Source organism: Oryctolagus cuniculus, chromosome 5 (genome assembly GCF_051225735.1).
Source record: "Oryctolagus cuniculus isolate XC-2025 breed Fujian yellow rabbit chromosome 5, ASM5122573v1, whole genome shotgun sequence".
NCBI classification, from domain to species: domain Eukaryota; kingdom Metazoa; phylum Chordata; class Mammalia; order Lagomorpha; family Leporidae; genus Oryctolagus; species Oryctolagus cuniculus.
Window position 1 is genome coordinate 47985192 of NC_142871.1, and position 18666 is coordinate 48003857.

Sequence of the window (18666 nt, forward strand, 5' to 3'; positions counted from 1 at the left end):
AATTAGGCTTCTAATACTAGCCTTTGGTGTTTCTTAATACTGCATATATTCTTCCTAAACAAACTTCCTACATAATTATCTGATGATCAACTAAACACACACATTCATTTTCATAGCACTTCCCTAAATTTCAAAGTCATATATTTCATATAAATAATTCAATTTGGCTTTGCCATAGACACATGAGACTAAACAGTTCAAAGGTCATCTCTCCTTGCTCCTCCAATCCTTAACACCAAAGCAGAAACCTGAGGGACACATTAAATTTCTTCTTTTCCCATCTCCTTTTTCGCTTGTGTTTTAATCCCATCCTGAGAATCCTTCTTCCTGGGAGTGCCTCCTGAGTTTCTCCCAGTAGGAAACTGGTGTAGTGAGCACAATTAAGGACTGAATACAGTCTCTACTATTAACTTGGAACCTTAGCTTTCTAATCTATATAATTTCCATCTAATTCTCAAATATAGGTCATAAGAACCCAGACAAAACACAATGTTTAATAAATATTAGGTGCTCTGGCGATAAGTATATGAATTAAGTGGTTTCTATGTAAATCTGGAGAGTTCTCACTTGTCTTTTGGCATTTAATTCATTTTTCCCCTTCAAATTTGTGACAAACCTTGTAGGCTCCCCAGAAAGGCATTAACAGCACAATCTATGAAAGAAACCCTCTTTGCTCATATGGAAACTATCTTCTCTGACCTCTTTATTTACTGAAACCTAATAGGGCTACATCACATCTGAGGCTGTTCTTTGTAAACGGGATGATTTTAATCCCCTTGGCTTCATAGTGTGACCTAAAGTGCTTTTATAACTCACATTGAGAATGTTTTTACTGAATTCTTGTACAACATGAGCCATATAATAGGTTCATCAAGAGGTTACTGCTACCTTCCTGCCATAATTTTTTTGGTGCCTTTTTTGGGTGAATTCTATATATGAGCTGTAATTATTTACTTGTAGATAATTTAAAACTAGTTTTTTATCATAATTGTGTTTGGTCTCTAGATTCAGAGAGTATAGATTAAAAACTCAGCCTACCACTTAGTTTTTTGATTTTATATAATTCACTTTTATTTTCTAAGAATCCATTTTCACATATAAAGTAGGGATAATAGCAAGATAGTTGGAAGAATTAAAAAATATGATATATATTAAATATTTAGCCCAGGGAAAGTTACATAGTAGTCAGAAATTACCTTTAAACTATTATCTCATTATTAAAAATAAAAATTAGTTTGCATTACTTACTTTTATATACTAATACATAGCATTAGAGGTGAGAACACTATGTTAAGCTATCATTCCATTTTCTTGAGATCTAGATAGCACCATCTAAAGAGAGATTATTTTAGTTATTATTGTTAAACAGCATATTATTGGTACTTAAAAACTTGAAAACTTTTTGCTTCACTTATATACAAATTTAATTTTCATTTACCATTTATTCTAGATGCAAGCAAAATTATTTCAGTTAGGGAGAACAGTTAGACCAAGATTATTTCTTGTGGATTTTCTAAAGAATTTCTCATGTAGAAAGAAAACAATAATGCCTGGACATCTGGTAAAATTCTAAGCCTACAAACACATAATTTAAACATATTTTTTTTCTACAGGGAACTATAAAATTGCCACACACCCTACATCCTCCCATTTCTCATGCATAATATATTGGAACTTTCTAAAAACCTATTTCACTAAGGACAGAATAAATGAATAGCACATAATGTACTGTTTTCAAAATCCAGGCTTTTCTTTTTCTTTAGTAACTCCAATCCTAAATAGGTACACCCTTTTGTGCCTCTATAAAATATGAAGTTATGAATTTAAGATTTGGGGATATCATGTATCCTTGGCTTGGTTAGATGAGAAACCATTAGAGAAATTGTGGGTGAGGAATGCATACTCTTTAGAGAAGTCTCTCTAATTATAGGGGTCCTAATTATAGGAACTTACAAGATCCTGGTCTGTGGATTGTCTAGAATAGGGAACCAGTGGTAAATGCTGAGTTTGTAGGAGGATGGGTGCTTATCAAGAAATCCATGCCTCTTAAACCTCTGTGTGATCGGAATCATTTGCAATGAAACAAACTGATTTATGTAAATTATTTAACAGCTACAATCTCAATGGATTGTAGTGTGTTCTAGATCACTAGTTCATGAGTATTAATCAAACACAGAAGGTGGAGTGACTAGTGCTTTAAAAAACACATATTTTGAGGGCAGCCTCTGGAATTCTTAGTGTAGTAGTGATGGGATTTGCTTGAGCATATGTGCCTCTGTTCTGCAGCTCCTTGGGCTACATCTGCTTAAGTCCTCTTGCAGCTGCTTTCTAGTTCTTATTCCTCCAACCTCTTTTTCTTACCATTATTGAAAACACAAATCGTATTTACTTGAAAGTCTAAATAAAATCACTATAAAGAGATTTTCAGAATTTCTCTTTTGATTATTTTTTAGTTTTTGCATTGTTTGTGCTAATCATTAAAAATTTCTTTCAAACCCAATGCCTGCGGGTGATGAGGTTTTATGTAGATCTTGCATAACGATGGAGGAAGCAGGGTATCAGCTGTGACTTGCTATCAAGAATCCAGTCTCAATAATTAAAATTTACTTAGACTGATTTATCCTCCTTACCTAACTTCCATTCCTGTCTTCTAACTGTACTCTAATGTCATAATTTCCATCCACCTCTGGGAACCCCTACACATTATCTGCCTTCACTTTGCCTCTGCAGTGTTAATCCTTTATCTTGGAGACCAGTCCCTCTTGCTGGGTCTATATCATCTATACTCTCATCTCTCATATCCCTGTTCTCTGCCCTCAGTTCAACCAGTTTTTTGCTCTCTTCTACTTTGGTATAATTTTTTATGAAATAATCTACATATTCCATCCCCACTATCTCACTTCCCATTTAATTCTTGTACAACTAGAATATAATGTCTGTTCTCATCTTCTTATTGAGCTTCTACTCTCAGAAGTCAACAAGATATCTTCAATACAATAAGCAGCAGTAGACACATTAATCTCCGTGGCCAATTTGTGAGCTATTTGAGACAAGAAACTATTTCTTATTTGCTTTTACAGCCCAGACACCAAAACAGTTTCTGACACATGATAATCATTTAGCAAATATTTCAGAATCAAATAATAAGACTTTCTGAGAAATAAGAATTTATGATACTCTAGTGGGAAAAAAATAGAACTGAAATTGTCTTTTTAAATCCTTAACAAATCTTGTGAAATAAGTACTATTATCTCTGTTAGGAGGTAAAGAAACTTATCAAAAATAAAATTAATATTTCTTGAGTGTGCTTGTCAAAGCTCTATGCTAGGAGGTTTACAGACACTGTCTCGTTAATCTTCCCAGCAATCCGTGGTTTCCAGCGCTATGATTCTGACCTTACAGATGAGAATCTTAGGACTCACAGGTTAAACAACATGTTCAAGATCACACAGTCATGATTAGCAGCAGTTCTTGGATTCATATTCATATCTGATTGATTTGAAAGCTAGTATTCTTTCCTCTCTAGCTTTCAAACATGATTGGTATCATATGCCAGCAACTTTCAAACATGGGAATGTTACTCCTGGGAGCACCTGTGGATGTCCCAAGGCGCTCATTGATGGGGAGTGTTATCTCTGGTCAGGGGTGCCATGTGGGTTCTATTTCTGCTTACCCTTTCACATCCACTGTTACAGATGGGAAAAAAATTGTTTTTCCTACTCTCACACAATCCTTAACACAACAATCTGATATGGGAGTATTTCCCCATCAACCAAGCAATTCTGCTGACACCAACTACGTGTTCTGTAATGTGACTATTTTGCCACTGTCTGCCTGGAAATACTCAGATTCCCACAAGTGGAAGGCTCAGTCCAACAAGTCTGTACGCTCGTCCTCCCCCCACCCCTCGACTTCAGATGCCAATTGAAAAACCTGTTTCGTGACTTGAACTTCTGACTGATCAGCTATACATTAAGGTTGCACAACTCCTTTGTTAAGTTCAATGACTGTGGCTCACAGAACTCCAGGAAACACTTTACTTACACTTACACATTGATTACAGAGGATATCACACAAAACCCAGGTGAGCTGCCCAATGGAAGAGATGATCAGAGCAAGGCTGGGGAGAGGCTGTGGAGAGCTCATGCCCTCTCTAGGTGTGCTGCTCTTCAGGAACCTGCACATGTGCAGCAACTTGACAAAAATACTCTTGTATTTTTAAATGAATATTCATGTTGAAACACTGCAACATATAATTCCATTTTAGAAATTAAATGTGGGTATGAGGGGCTGGCACTGTGATGCACTGGGTTAAAGCCCTGGCCTGCAGTGCCAGCATCCCATATGGGCACCAGTTTGAGTCCCAGTTGCCTGACTTCCAATCCAGCTCTCTGCTATGGCTTGGGAAACCAGTAGAAGATGGCCCAAGTCCTTGGGCCCATATACCTGCATGGGAGACCCAGAAGAAGCTCCTGGCTCCTGGCTTCGGATCAGCCCAGCTCTGGCTGTTGTGGCCAACTGGGGAATGAACCAGCAGATGGAAGACTCTCTCTCTCTCTCTCTCTCTCTGCCTCTGCCTTTCTGTAACTCTGGCTTGCAAATAAATAAATAAATCTTTAAAAATAAAATGCTGAAAAGTTAAAAAAGAAGTATTGAATATTTGACACAAATTAACATGAATGATATATATGTGAATATGAAGCATAATAATGACAATGAAACGTTTGTGAGCCCACCACTCAAAATTTTGTTACAAGAAATCTTCTTTATTAAATATTTTCAAGTTTACTTATTCCTCTTTAAATATTCCATTACTATGTTTCACTAAATAGGTACAAATGTGTTTGTGCAAATTACCTTAAAAATCAAAGTACAGCTTAAATGTCATCAATTACTCCTGCATCATAACATATGAGAACACTTGAATCATTTTTCTGTCTTAGCCACCATCTTAATTCCAGTGAACACACAGAGCATCTATAGAAATATAAACAAAATTGGTCTGCCACAAATAGGTACAAAGTATTGGGGTGCCATTGGAGCAAATTAACATCTAGTGATTTTGGTAACTACAACAATCACTAACTAATACAATTCAAGAAATAATATCTAAAGGACTTATCTCTTCCTTTCTCATGCTAGATATATACTGCAGAAAATGTATTTGGGGCCGGGGCCATGGCTCACTTGGCTAATCCTCCGCCTGCGGCTCTGGCAACCTGGGTTCTAGTCCCGGTTGCTCCTCTTCCATTCCGGCTCTCTGCTGTGGCCCGGGAGGGCAGCAGAGGATGGCCCAAGTTCTTGGGCCCTGCACCCGAATGAGAGACCAGGAGGAAGTACCCTGCTCCTGGCTTCGGATCAGCGCAGCGCCAGCCGTAGCGGTCATTAGGGGGAGTGAACCAACGGAAGGAAGACCTTTCTCTCTGTCTCTCTCTCACTGTCTATAACTCTCAGTCTATCTCTCTCTCTCACTGTCTAACTCTGCCTGGCAAAAAATAAAAAAAAAAAATAAATGAATAAATAAAGCAAATGTATTTGGGAGGAATACAGGAAACAGGCACAACTTGCTCCACTCTTCCTGGCACACACACAAAAAATGTAATTTTCAAAAACTAATTCCTTACAAATCTAACAATAGTTTCTTTAAAAAGGTAAAGTGTAACCCTTTCTTTAAGAGATCATTATAAAATTTAAAACGTTAAATACTGCCACAATTAAGAAGAACAAAGTCATTTGTTCAAGTTTAAATATTCAATTTGCTTATGCAGCAAAATTAAAATATTTCAGAGAAAATCTACTGGCCAACATTCATTGCAAGTTACAAATCAATATATACATTATACTGTAAATCATATCATCAATTTCTAATTTTATTTGCATTGATGACACATATAACATTTACTGATTACAAGTCTACAGATCAGCTTGTTGGTAGTGGCCAAGCTTTTCCAATACGCTTTTCTGGAGGACTTTGTACCATACCCTTTTCTCTTTCTGATGATTTTCTAAGGATGGTGTTATTTATTCCAGGAAAAAAAAACCATATTTATAACAGACCTTAACTTATCATGATTAGGCAGGGGCATCCCAGAGAATTTTAATTTGGCAATCAGATGACACCTCCTTTCCGCAAACTCTAATAGACCCAAGCTAAGCATTCATGGAATCTGGATGCCTCTTCATTTGTGAGAAAGATTGAGACGTTAATTCCATGCCTGATGTTGAAACTGCATTGTTTGACAGCACACATGATGTAGAGTTCTGTTCCCTAGAACCTGATTTGGCACATAAGTAGAAGAACCTTCAGCTGTACTTTTTACACAAGAGGGAAGGGCATTGTCACAGCTTACTGATTGCAGCAGAGGAGAAGCAGAATTACCCAGATGAATTGCCAACTTAAATCTAACATCTTCTCTGCTGTACTCCAACAGAGAATTAATTCTTGACAGACTGATGGACAGGAGGACGCTGAAACTCAAGAGGTGACTTCACTCTTGTTGTATTCGGTTAGTTTAAAGAAAGCATGTTAAACCACTGTATGTGATCTGAAATCTTTCCATGCTCTGTCACTTGTAAACTTTCAGAAACCATTTTACCACTTGTGTCTACCACTGACTGGTGCTTGGGAATTCCAGGTTTTGACAAGTTTGTTCTCTTAGGCATTCTTTCCTGTGAAGAAGAGGATTCATCCTATAGGCAGTGTTTTTCTCTTCAATCATATTCTCATTCTCTTTTAACCTTATATTTAGTTTTTCCCTTGGAGATTGCTGTTTCTGTGTTTGTTCATCATGGGTGCATTGTTCCTTACTTAAATTATCTTTTGCTGTGTTTGAATGTCTTTTTCATCTTCTACTTTCATGTGAGTTGAGCAACACTTTACAGCTGCTTCACTACCAAATTTTTTAGTTTGATGTGGTGAGACGTCTCTTTCTGGAAAATGGCTTTCATCTTTACCATTGTGGTGTTCATATTTTCCTTTGACTCTCTCAAAGTCACATCATTGGTTTCAAATAGATTTTTCTCTGGGTTGTGTTCTATGTAAGATGTTTCATGTAATGTTCTTTACATTAGTTATCGATGACTGCCCGAGACAACACATTACGCTTACTTCCAGATTCAGAAAACGCTCTCTGAATTTTCACCAGCGTATCTGTGATCAAATCATTTTCATCCCCACTAGGGAAACTTCCTTCCATTGTGTGTATTGTGTACACACACTGGAACGGGTGAGTTCACAGGATGTAGCAGGTGACTCCTCCACTGTAATACTGGGATCCAAGGAAGAGTGTTCCACTTCAAGAGTTCCCACTATTGGAGAAGCTTCTTGTCCACCCATTTCTTGAAAATTTGAATTACTAGGCCCTGTCCAAGACTTCCAGTAAGTACTTCCATCTATGTACTCTGCAGTTAGTAAATTTTCCTCAGATTTATTGTTTTTTTTTTTTTTTTGATCATTCTTTGGAAATCTTTCCTTACTACCTGGGCTAAAAAGCAGACCTGTTTATACACATTCAGTTTTATTTTTTAAGCTTTATTGATTTGCAAGTCTCTAACCAGCATTTCATATCTGTTGGTACAAGTACATCCATTTACATCTTTGCTATTTTTCCTCAGACTAAATTTCCAATGAAGAACTCTTTGAACTTTTGCTTTTCTATGGATTTTAGGAGTCAAGCAGCCTGCACTTCCAGGTCCCACCCAGCAGATGCTTTTACCTGCAGCCCTTTAGTTTGTCTTAGTATATCCATATGATCAAATGGCTTCTACCAACAGTGACGGTAGAGAGTGAATTCTGACATGACTCTCCCGGCCTCGTGTTAACATGGGGTGGAACCTGTGTAGAACTGCTACCAAAGAGATTACTTTGCAACAGCTCAAGTTGTGCTTGATGGACTTCCTTTTCTTAGTTGAGAAACCACGAGAAGAATCCACTGGCAGTTTGTTTAGCATTTGGAGTGGGAATCACTGGTGACACACATAGCTGGGTAATTCTTTCTGGTTGAGGTGTGAAAGAGGGTGTTCTGGCAGACTGAAGTTTATTTAAAGCCCTATTAACAAAATCTCCCATGTTTTGTTTTTGCTTATACCCATCAGGAGTTTCACATTTACCTTCTTCAAAGCCTTCCAGTGATGAAGTAGCACAAAGAACATCAATATCCAGCATCATTGGTACCTTTTCTAGAATAAAATTCCTCCCACATCAGATGTACACCACCCAACTTTAAATGACAGAACACTACTTATTCTGTGTTAGCTGCCCTCACTCCCACCAAAATCTTTCCTACTTTTCTATCTCATCACCTGTCACTCTCAAGTTGATTGTTCAATACCTTATAGAAACTGACCAGGTATTGGTATCTGTGTAGGTGGTGAGGCAAGAGCTGTGCCATCCTTGTCACAGTAGCATTTTAAGAGTGGCTCACAGTTACCTTGAGTACTAACACTGGTTTTACTCCCAGTTTACACCTGATGACCTGTGGCTTGGAGAGGCAAAGTCACTTGCTTAAGGCCACACAGTGGATGAGTAAGTGGGGAAACTGGTCTTGCCTTTAGAGCTCAACTACTTCTAATGCTGCTGTCCCTTTCCCAGACTCCTCACGGGCCTGGTTACAACACTGGTTGAACAGAGTCTCACTCAGTAGACACAGCTATCTCTTTGTCTGAAGGTTACTCCGCAGTGCACGGTATAATCTGTCCCTGGCCAGACATCTTTTGAATCCTTTCTTCCTCTGTCCAGGCAACACTTTTCTTCTTGTTTTACCATTTCCAATCTTTCGTTGAATGACACTGCTTTAAACTCCCAGGTTGCGAGGTGAGCATCTGGCACAGTAGTTGAGATTAAGGTGCCCCTTGGAGTGTCTGAATTTCATATTGTAGCGCCTGGATTTGAATGCAGTTTGAAGTTCCTGTGTTCCTGGCTTTAGCCTGGCCCATCCCCAGCTGTGGCCGGCATTTGGGGAATAAACCAGTAAATGGACGATCTCTTTCGCTCTCTCTCTTCTGTTCTTATAAATAATAATAAAAGTACAATTATTATGTGTCAGCTAAAATAAAAATACATTTAAAAGGAAGAAAACTCACATTTTTATCCTTCTGGCCTAAATGGCTGTATTCTATCGACTCAAATGCATTTAGTGTCTTTTAATGAAAAAAAGAATAACTTCCAAATCCCTATTGCCTTCCTAGATTACTTAGACTCCAGTACGGCCTGAAATAGAGTGGAATCTGCTGTCAAATGCAGGTAAAAGGAATGACATATTATTACTGAACATTTCATCTTTTCCTTCTTGATTCTTTCTTCCTCCCAGATAGCTGGTGTCTTTTTCTTTAAGTCTGGATAAAATCAGCCTTACCTGGCATGGCAGAGGAAAAACTCTTCCCCAGAGGAAAACTGAAGTCTCCACTGACATAAACTTAAAATTTGCATTCCCTGAGTTCTGTTTCAAGGAATACTGGTTTTTCCATGCTGAAATGACAGTGAGTGCTAGAGTTTTCATGCATCTTCCTTTTGAAATACATATGTACATTTAAAACATTTGTAATATTTATAACTTAATTATAAAAATAAACATAACTAAAAAAAGTATGGAAAATTTTGGAAACAATTTCCTTCCTTCTTATCTTTTTCTCATTTTATTTTTATTTTTATAAAATGGGGATCATATTATAATATTTTTGGAGAGACTGTTAAAGGGAAAAGAAGTCCCACAGAGATACATTAATAAATGTGGCCATGTAAAAATTAAAATTCTTTGAATGAAAAGCAGTTTTGAAAATGTAAGAAGACAAATAAACAACAGACAACTTCTTAAATCTATGACAGATAAAAGAGTCATAACCCAAATATGTCAAGAGCTCTCACAAACATGTACAACCTAGTTCAAACCAGCAAGAAACATGAGCAAACATTTCATTATAAAACCATATTTTAATAATATTACATAGCTTCTATTTTTAAATTATTGTCAGTTAACTCTTGAAAAGATAGTATTTAATTTGTAATTCATTTTTAAAAAATTTATTAATTTATTTGAAAGGCGGAGTTACAGAGAGACAGGGATAGGCAGAGAGAAAGTGAGATCTTCCATCTGCTAGTTAACTCCCCAAATGGCTGCTATGAAGAGTGCTGGGCCTGGCAGAAGCCAGGAGTCTGGCTGCTGAGTGACAGGGGTTTAAGTACTTGGGCCATCTTCTGCTGTTGTCCCAGGTGCATTAGAAGGGAGCTGGATCAGAAGTAGAGCAGCTGGGACTCAAGTAGACAAACATGGGATGCCAGGGTCACAGGTGGCGGCTGCACCCTCTGTGCCACAATGCTGACCATAATTTGTAACTCTATGATTATAGTGATATCTTTTAATATAGTTTTTTTAAAAGTTGCATTAGCGACTGAAATTTCAAAATAAGTGAAAAGAAGCTATTAGTTGGTAATAACCATTGAATTATACCATTTAAGCAGTTAACTGCTGAGTACAAGTTGACAAGTTCCTTGAGATCATGACTTTTTTTTTTGTCATCAGCATCTGGTTCAAGTTTTGCAGATAATATGTCAAAGAAAATGTAGAAAACTTAAGTTTATCTTTCCTTTCATTAGTATTATGTAAACCAAAGTGTATTTTATAAAATCAATTTGTAACACTGTCACCATGGAAATAGTTGCTGTTTTACTCTTTGCTCAAGGGAATTTCATATTTCAGCCATAGCACACCAGGCAGGGAGTGCATTCAGCAATATCTGGAAGTAGGGCATGATGTTGCTTAAAGTTTATCTGATCAGACTTTTTGCTAGCTCATAAGTAATATGTAAGAGTACTCCAGAGAATAGGAAAGTTATGAAACAAGGCAGAGTAAGAAAAGAATAATGGAAAGGGAAGGATTGACCAGAAATGCATTTAAAATGGGGAAAAAATCAGCAAAGCAAGCAAAAAGAAAGAATTAGAGCCAGGGAAGAATATTAAACTGTACAACTTTGGCATCTGCTCTACTTTATTGACTCACTCAGCAGGTTCATGTCTTTCTGGACCTCAGTGCCTGGGATTACAGCTGTTCTTAGAAGCTGTGTGGGTGGGAACCGGGAAAGTACCCAAAATATGACAGCATTGCAGACATACTACCATCTCTGTGTCAAAGGAGAAGGCTGGTACAGAGGTGCTGCCATTATGTTGTTGCAGCTATCCAAGGAAATTTGTGATTAGATTTTATGGTGATCTGGAAAAGAAATCGGAACACCTTGCCCTTTTAAGTGTGGCCTAAGCACAGTGACTTCTCTTCAAAGCAGTATGGTAGGAAAGACAAAAGAGTGAAGAAGCTTGAAAAATTCTATCTCAGATACATAATCAAGATTAGTGTCAACCGTTCTAAGTCCCATTGATGGCAGGTACTCTGGTAGGATATGATAAAACAAAACTTGACCTCAGTACTCTTTCCCTAAAACCCACAGGTGCAATCTAGCCACGGGGAAAAGTATCAGACAAACCTTAGTTGAGGGACTTGTTACAAAATACATGATCAGTATTCCTAAAAACTTTCAAGGTCATCAAAAACAAGGAAAGTCTAAAAAACAGTCACAGCTAAGAGATGTCTGATGAATGAGATGTGGTTTATTGGATAAGATCCTGTGAGAAAGGAAATCATTAGGTACTAATTAATGAAATGTGGATAAAGTATGATTTTTGGTTAATAATAATGAGAGGAAAGATATATGGATTATATGAAATATTAGAAAAGTTTGTTCTGGAAAGCACTGAAATTGAGTTCCTATTGGATGGCCTGTCTGCCTTTTGGGTTATGTTATTTTTCTTCTTTTCTTCCTCAAAAATGTTTCTGTTACCTGAAAATAGGAGCAGAAGAAGCAGATTGTGGGGTCTTGCTGCTGAAAAGGAAGCTATTTAGAACATTGGTATAAAAAAAGCTATATGGGGACTGGCACTATGGCGTAGTGAGTAAAACTACTTGCAATGCCAGCATCCCATATGGATGTTGGTTTGAGTCCCAGCTGCTCCACTTCTGATCCAGCTCTCTGCTATGGCCTGAGAAATTAGTGGAAGATGGCTCAGATCCTTGGGCCCCTGCACCCGTGTGAGAGACCCAGAAGGAACTCCTGGCTTCAGATCAGCCCAGCTCTGGTCATTGCAGGGGGTGAGCCAGCTGAGGGAAGACTCTCTCTCTCTCTCTCTCTCCCTCTGCCTTTCTATAATTCTGCCTTTCAAATAAATAAATAAATCTTTAAAAAATAAATAAAAATAAAAAGTTTAAAAAGCAATATTTGGATGTGTGATGATCCTTAACATCTGTCCTCATACCCAGATCCTCAAAGAATTATTTCTGGGACAAAGGCAAACATTGCATTTCAGTATTAACAAAAGCGGGATAAATTTCAACATATGGATTGGATGCAGACTGGAACCAAGATGGCAGCTGAGAAAGGGCTTTCAGTGATTACCTTTCCACCAAGTCACCAGTGTGAACGGCTGTGCACATGTGCCGGCCTGCAGCACAAAGAACCGGGTTTCCTGAAACAGAGATCGGGAATGCAGGGACAAGGACGCAAAGAATGGAGCCAAGACAAGTCCTGATCAAGGCTAGTTTATTCAACAAACCCAGTAGTATTTAAATATGACCAGTTGTATACAAGAAGGCACACAAAAGATTTACATATCCAAAAGACTTTTGGGGCTACCAAGAGTTCCCGATAAGATTCTTCCGCTTTACAGATCACAAAATGTTATCAATCATTGATTACAAGGGTATAAAAAAACACCTAGGTGGTAAATGCAGGTTTCAGGTGTGACTGATTATCTACATCATCTCTTGTGAGAAGTTTAGCAGTGAGATAAGGTTCTTCCTGCCTCTTCCTGGAATCTCAGCCTAATTGTCTGTGCCCGGATGTCTCCATTCATATGTTTAAGTGTAAACAAAAGGGGCAACTGCCTATGGCTGCCCACATGCACACATCAGGTCACCTTCACAAGAGCTGTGGGGCCAGAGGAGACAGCACCGGAAGGAAAGAATTGCCCACTCACCCCTCCCCCAGATCCAAGGAGCTTGCCTTGGAGAGACACCTCCTGCTGCAGTGCAAGAGGGTGAACTGAGGATGTGAGGTGATCTGGCTGCGACATCTGTCACCCCATTGATCGCCAGGGTTGATTCGGCTGATCTGGCTGGCTAGGTGGGTGTCCCCTTCCTCCCTCACTGCTCCATGTGCATCCCTCCCAAAGCTGTGTTGTTGGTCGAAGAGATTGAACTTCCTCGCTAGAGGAGAACCAATCTTCGGTCAAGGGTGTGAACTGAATCCCAATGCCAGGCCTACTGTGAAAAATTCAATCTAACTGAGCCCCCTCTATTCTGGGTCCCAGGCCCATACTAGTGAGGTAAATATTTGGAGCTTCCATGAGCAGGTGGCTTCTGCTTCCCTCCCCAAAACATTGGCATAAAGTGAAACTCCAGCTGACCAGAGAATCCTGGAGAGGGAGCTTAGGAATGTGACTAATAAACCAGAGGCCTCTACCATACAGCTGTTTCTCCCAAACTGAGCCTCTGGACTAGCCCTACGTCAGGTGGAGATTTGTGCTCCAAGGAGTCAGACCCATTTTGGCATTTGTCACTGCCAGCTTCTAGTGGGTTTGGCAGATGATCCTGATAATCTCTAGACCAGCTGAAGTAGCCAGTAGAGACCTGTGCTTTGTTGAAAGAGACCTGTTATGGCGTGTATCAACACGAGCTTCTTGCAGGTCTTGCATGTACCCCTCAAAGTAGTACAAGACCTGTTTGTGAGAGTTAGGTATGACCTACCTTGTACCTGCCTGATTGTCTGAAAAACTGCTTCCATCACCTCTCCTACAGTCTTGGGAAGACAGCAATCACAGGAGTGTTTTGGGACCCAGTACCATTCTGACAAAACAGCGTTGAGCAGATCCTTACAGTCCCTGACTCCGGGCAGTTCCTGCAGATAGAGCCTCTGGAACTGCCTCAGTACCCAATGGCATTCCATGATCTCAGCTGAACAGTCTTATACCACAGCCAGCATCATCAGTGGCTGATAGGTGTGGCATCTGACAGTGAGTCCAGCTTAGCAGCAGACAGAAGATAGCAAAGTGAGCTTTGATCCTATGCCCAGGCTGCCCTGGCCTTGTTGTGATCTGGATGTGATCTAGCATCATGACATTCCTGGGCACAGGACAAGGATTCTAAGTCTACCACATGCACAAAAAGAAGCTTGTAGGAATGGACTACTCTTTTCAGGTACTTCTCCAGTTCACACATTGGCTGCAGATTTTGGGTCAAATTTAAGCTTAGGAATAATTGTAAAACTGAATCAGTAAAATGTATCGGCAGTAAATATCCTGCTCACTGTACATTAGAGTGCAATCTAGAGCTGAAATAGCAGATATATATGGATGCTCAGAGAAAAATAAAGATTGCCTAGAATTCCTAGAAGAGACACAAACAAAGTTTACTCTAACTAAACTTCTACGCACAGATGATGCATAAAAAAGCATCAAGAACTTCCAGGGAACTATGACTTCACCTAAAGGGCAAAATAAGGTGCCAGAAACCAAGCATCTAGGATTTGAAGTTTACAAATGCTCAGCTGAAGATTTCAAAATAGCTGTTTTAAGGAAACTTAATGAAATGCAAGAGAACACAGATAAATGATTTCATATTCTTTTTTTAAAAATTTTATTTAGCAAATATAAATTTCCAAAGTACAGCTTATGGATTACAATGGCTTTTTCCCCCCCATAACTTCCCTCCCACCCTCACCCCTCCCAATTCCTGCTCCCTCTCCCATTCCATTAGCATTAAGATTCATTTTCAATTATCTTTATATACAGAAGATCAATTTAGCATATATTAAGTAAAGATTTCAACAGTTTGCACCCACACAGAAACACAAAGTGTAAAATACTGTTTCAGTACTAGTTATAGCACTACTTCACATTGGACAACACATTAAGGACAGAGATCCTACATGAGGAGTAAGTGCACAGTGACTCCTGTTGTTGACTTAACAATTTGACACTCTTGTTTATGGCGTCAGTAATCTCCCTAGGCTCTTGTCATTAGTTGCCAAGGCTATGGAAGCCTTTTGAGTTCACCGACTTCAATCTTATTTAGACAAGGTCATAGTCAATGTGGAGGTTCACTCCGCACTTCAGAGAAAGGTACCTCCTTCTTTGATGGCCTGTTCTTTCTACTGGGATCTCACTAACAGAAATCTTTTATTTAGGTCCTTTTTTTTTTTTTTCAGAGTGTCTTGGCTTTCCATGCCTAAAATACTCTCATGGGCTAGTCAGCCAGATCCGAATGCCTTAAGGGCTGATTCTGAGGCCAGAGTGCTGTTTAGGACATCTGCCATTCTGTGAGTCAGCTGTGTATCCCACTTCCCATGTTGGATTGTTCTCTCCCTTTTTTATTCTATCAGTTAGTATTAGCAGACACTAGTCTTGTTTATATGATCTCTTTGAGTCTTAGACCTATCAGTATGATCAGTTGTGAACTGAAATTGATCACTTGGACTAGTGAGATGGTATTGGCACGTGCCATCTTGATGGGATTGAATTAGAATCAATTTAATATTCTATCAGAGATTTGATATAGAAACATGGGAATAATTAAACAAAATCAAATCCTGGTTCTAGTCCTGGCTGCTTCTCTTCCTATCCAGCTCTCTGCTGATGACCTGGGGAAGTAGCAGAGGATGGCCCAAGTGCTTGGGCTCCTGCACCTGCATGGGAGACTAGAAGAGGATCCTGGCTCCTGGCTTCAGATCGGCCCAGTTCTGGCTGTTGCAGCCATTTGGGAAGTGATCAGTGGATGAAAGACCTCTCTCTGTGTGTCTCTCCTTCTCATTGTCTATAACTCTACCTCTCAAATAAAGTTAAAAAAAAAAGCTCATGGGAAATATGGGACAGTGTGAGAAAAGCAAATATTGAAGTTGTGAGATTTCAAGAAGAACTTGAGAATATAAATTTGTCTGATTGCAGAATTCTCAATAGAAACTTAACAGAACAGGAAGGAATTGGATAAGATTTTTAGAATAGTGAAAAAAAAATTCCAACCAAGAATACTGTACCCAGCAAAACTATCCTTCATTGTGGAGAGAGAAAGGCATTCTCAAACAAAAGCTGAGAGTACATCACAACCAGATCTATCTTATGAGAAATGCTAAAGGAGTTCTTTAATCTGAAAGAAAAAGACACTAAGAAGAAAATATAGAAGATAGAAAACTCATTGGTAAAAGTAGCTATACAAACAAATTCAGAATACCCTAATATGACAAACATGATGTATAAACCATTTACATCTCTATTGTGAACACTAAAAAATTATAATCACTAAATTAAGATGGTAAGAGACAGGCAATACTGAAAGAGATCATATATAATGTCAAAATTTCAAAGTTGGTGTGGAATAGATCACAAATGTATAGTTCTCCATTAGGCTTTCTTAGTTTTTGTCTCTTTCCCTATCATTATCATCAGTGTTAAGTTGTTATCATTTCAGATAGTTTGTTATAGCCAGGAGAAGTTTTTAATAAATTGTATAGAAGCCAAAAAGCAAGAAGATAAAACAGACTTACCAAAAATAAAACAAGGAATCTGAGTACACCACTAGAAAAAACTCACTTAACCACAAATGAAGATTTTTAAGAGAGGGAGAAAGAGAAAAATGAACTACAATAAAAATACAATACAAGTATCAAAATGGCAATAGTAAGACCTTAACTATCAATAACATCAGTGAACTAATCTCTAATTAAAAAACATAGAATTACTGAATGAATTTAAAAACAGAAGCTGTGTTTTGCTTATAAGAAACTCCCTTCACCTATAAAGGACACATAGACTGAAACTGAAAGGATGGTACCAGATATTCTATGCAAATGGAACATTAAACAAAGTAGGAGTAAGCATACTTCTGTCTGTTAAAATAGATTTTTTAAGTCAAAATTGGTAAAAAAGAGACCAAGAAGGTTATTATATAATGACAAAGATTTCAATGCAGCCAAGGAAATAACACTTCTAAATATACATACACCCAATGCTAGAGCACCAAATACATAAAGCAAAGATTATAACTAATAGGAAAGACAGACCCCATACAATAATAGGAGAAGAGTTTAACATACCACTCTGAGAAATGCACAGTTAGATCATTGTGGCAGAAAAAATCAATAAATAAACAGCAGTTTAAATGGACCCCAGATCCAACTAGACCTAACAGACATCCACATAACTTTCAATCAAAAAGCCACAGAATACATATTCTCAATAGCACATGGGACATTTTCCAAGATAGAGCATATGGCAGGTCATAAAGCAAGTTTCGGCAAGTTCAAAACAATAGAAATCATAGCAAATATCTTTTTATCACAATGCAATAAAACTAGAAATCAATAATAGCAACAAGTTGGGAAACCACTCAAAAACAAGGAAATTAAATAAGTTAACTCCTGATTAATCAACAGATCAAGGAAGAAATAAAGGAGGAAATTTAAGAGTTTCTCGAAATGAATGAAAGTGGAAACACAACATACAAAAACCCATGGGATACAGTAAAATATATCAATCAATGCCTCCATTAAAAAAAAAAATAGACTAGTCCCAGTTGGGGCGCCGGATTCTGTCCCGGTTACCCCTCTTCCAGGCCAGCTCTCTGCTATGGCCCGGGAGTGCAGTGGAGGATGGCCCAAGTGCTTGGACCCTGCACCCCATGGGAGACCAGGAGAAGCACCTGGCTCCTGCCTTCGGATCAGCACGGTGCACCGGCCGCAGCGTGCCGACCACGGCGGCCATTGGAGGGTGAACCAACGGCAAAAGGAAGACCTTTCTCTCTGTTTCTCTCTCTCTCACTGTCCACTCTGCCTGTCAAAAAAAAACCAAAAAATTTAAAAAATTAAAAAATAAAAAGAATAGAAAGATGTCTGTAGTAGACTTGTTTTATTACTTTAACTAAAATGCCCAAGCGTATCCTCTTGGCTAAGAAAAAGTTTATTTGATCTTACAGTTTGAAGGTTACAGTTCAGGTTGGGTGGTCCCATAATCTGTGGATGCTGGTCATTGTGGATATGGATGACTGATCATACGGTGAGCAAAGGAGAGAGAAAGAGCCTTGGCCAAACTTGAACTCAAATAATAGTCCACTTACTCAAGAGAAACCACTTTCTGAGGGTATGCCCCCAATGACCTAAAAACCTGTTATTGGCTCCACCTCTTAGCCACTGCAATTTGTCGCTCCCCGTCTTCGTGGAGGAACGACACAGGACCCTGCGCTGTTCTTTCGTCTGCTCGGCCTTCCCCGGGTTTGCTGCTGGTTCTTCCCAGGTTGGCTGCTGGTCCTTCCCGGGTTGGCTACCGTCCCTTCCACCTCCATGGAAGGGTGGTTCCCCCTGCCACATTCCCCACTTCTGTGGGGGAGCGGCACACCGCCGGCCGGCTCTCTCGGGGGCTGCACAGGTGTTCCTTCAGATAGATGTTCCCCTTAAATGTTCCTGGTGCATGTTGTCTCTCTCCTCCTTTATAGTCCTCTTCCACCAATCCCAACTCTGCTACCCACATGCCGAGTACGCTGCTCTCCTCCAATCAGGAGCAGGTCCTACAGTTTATTGGTTGAACTGGAGGCAGCTGTGTAGAAGCTGTTTCTCCCTTCTCAGCGCCATATTGTGGGA

The 18666-nt window shown here is 39.0% G+C and overlaps 1 pseudogene; it reads right to left on the minus strand.

The window, feature by feature from the left end:
* Positions 1 to 5920: 5920 nt before the first annotated feature.
* Positions 5921 to 13986, minus strand: LOC100344666 (rho GTPase-activating protein 11A pseudogene; annotated as a pseudogene).
* Positions 13987 to 18666: the final 4680 nt, after the last annotated feature.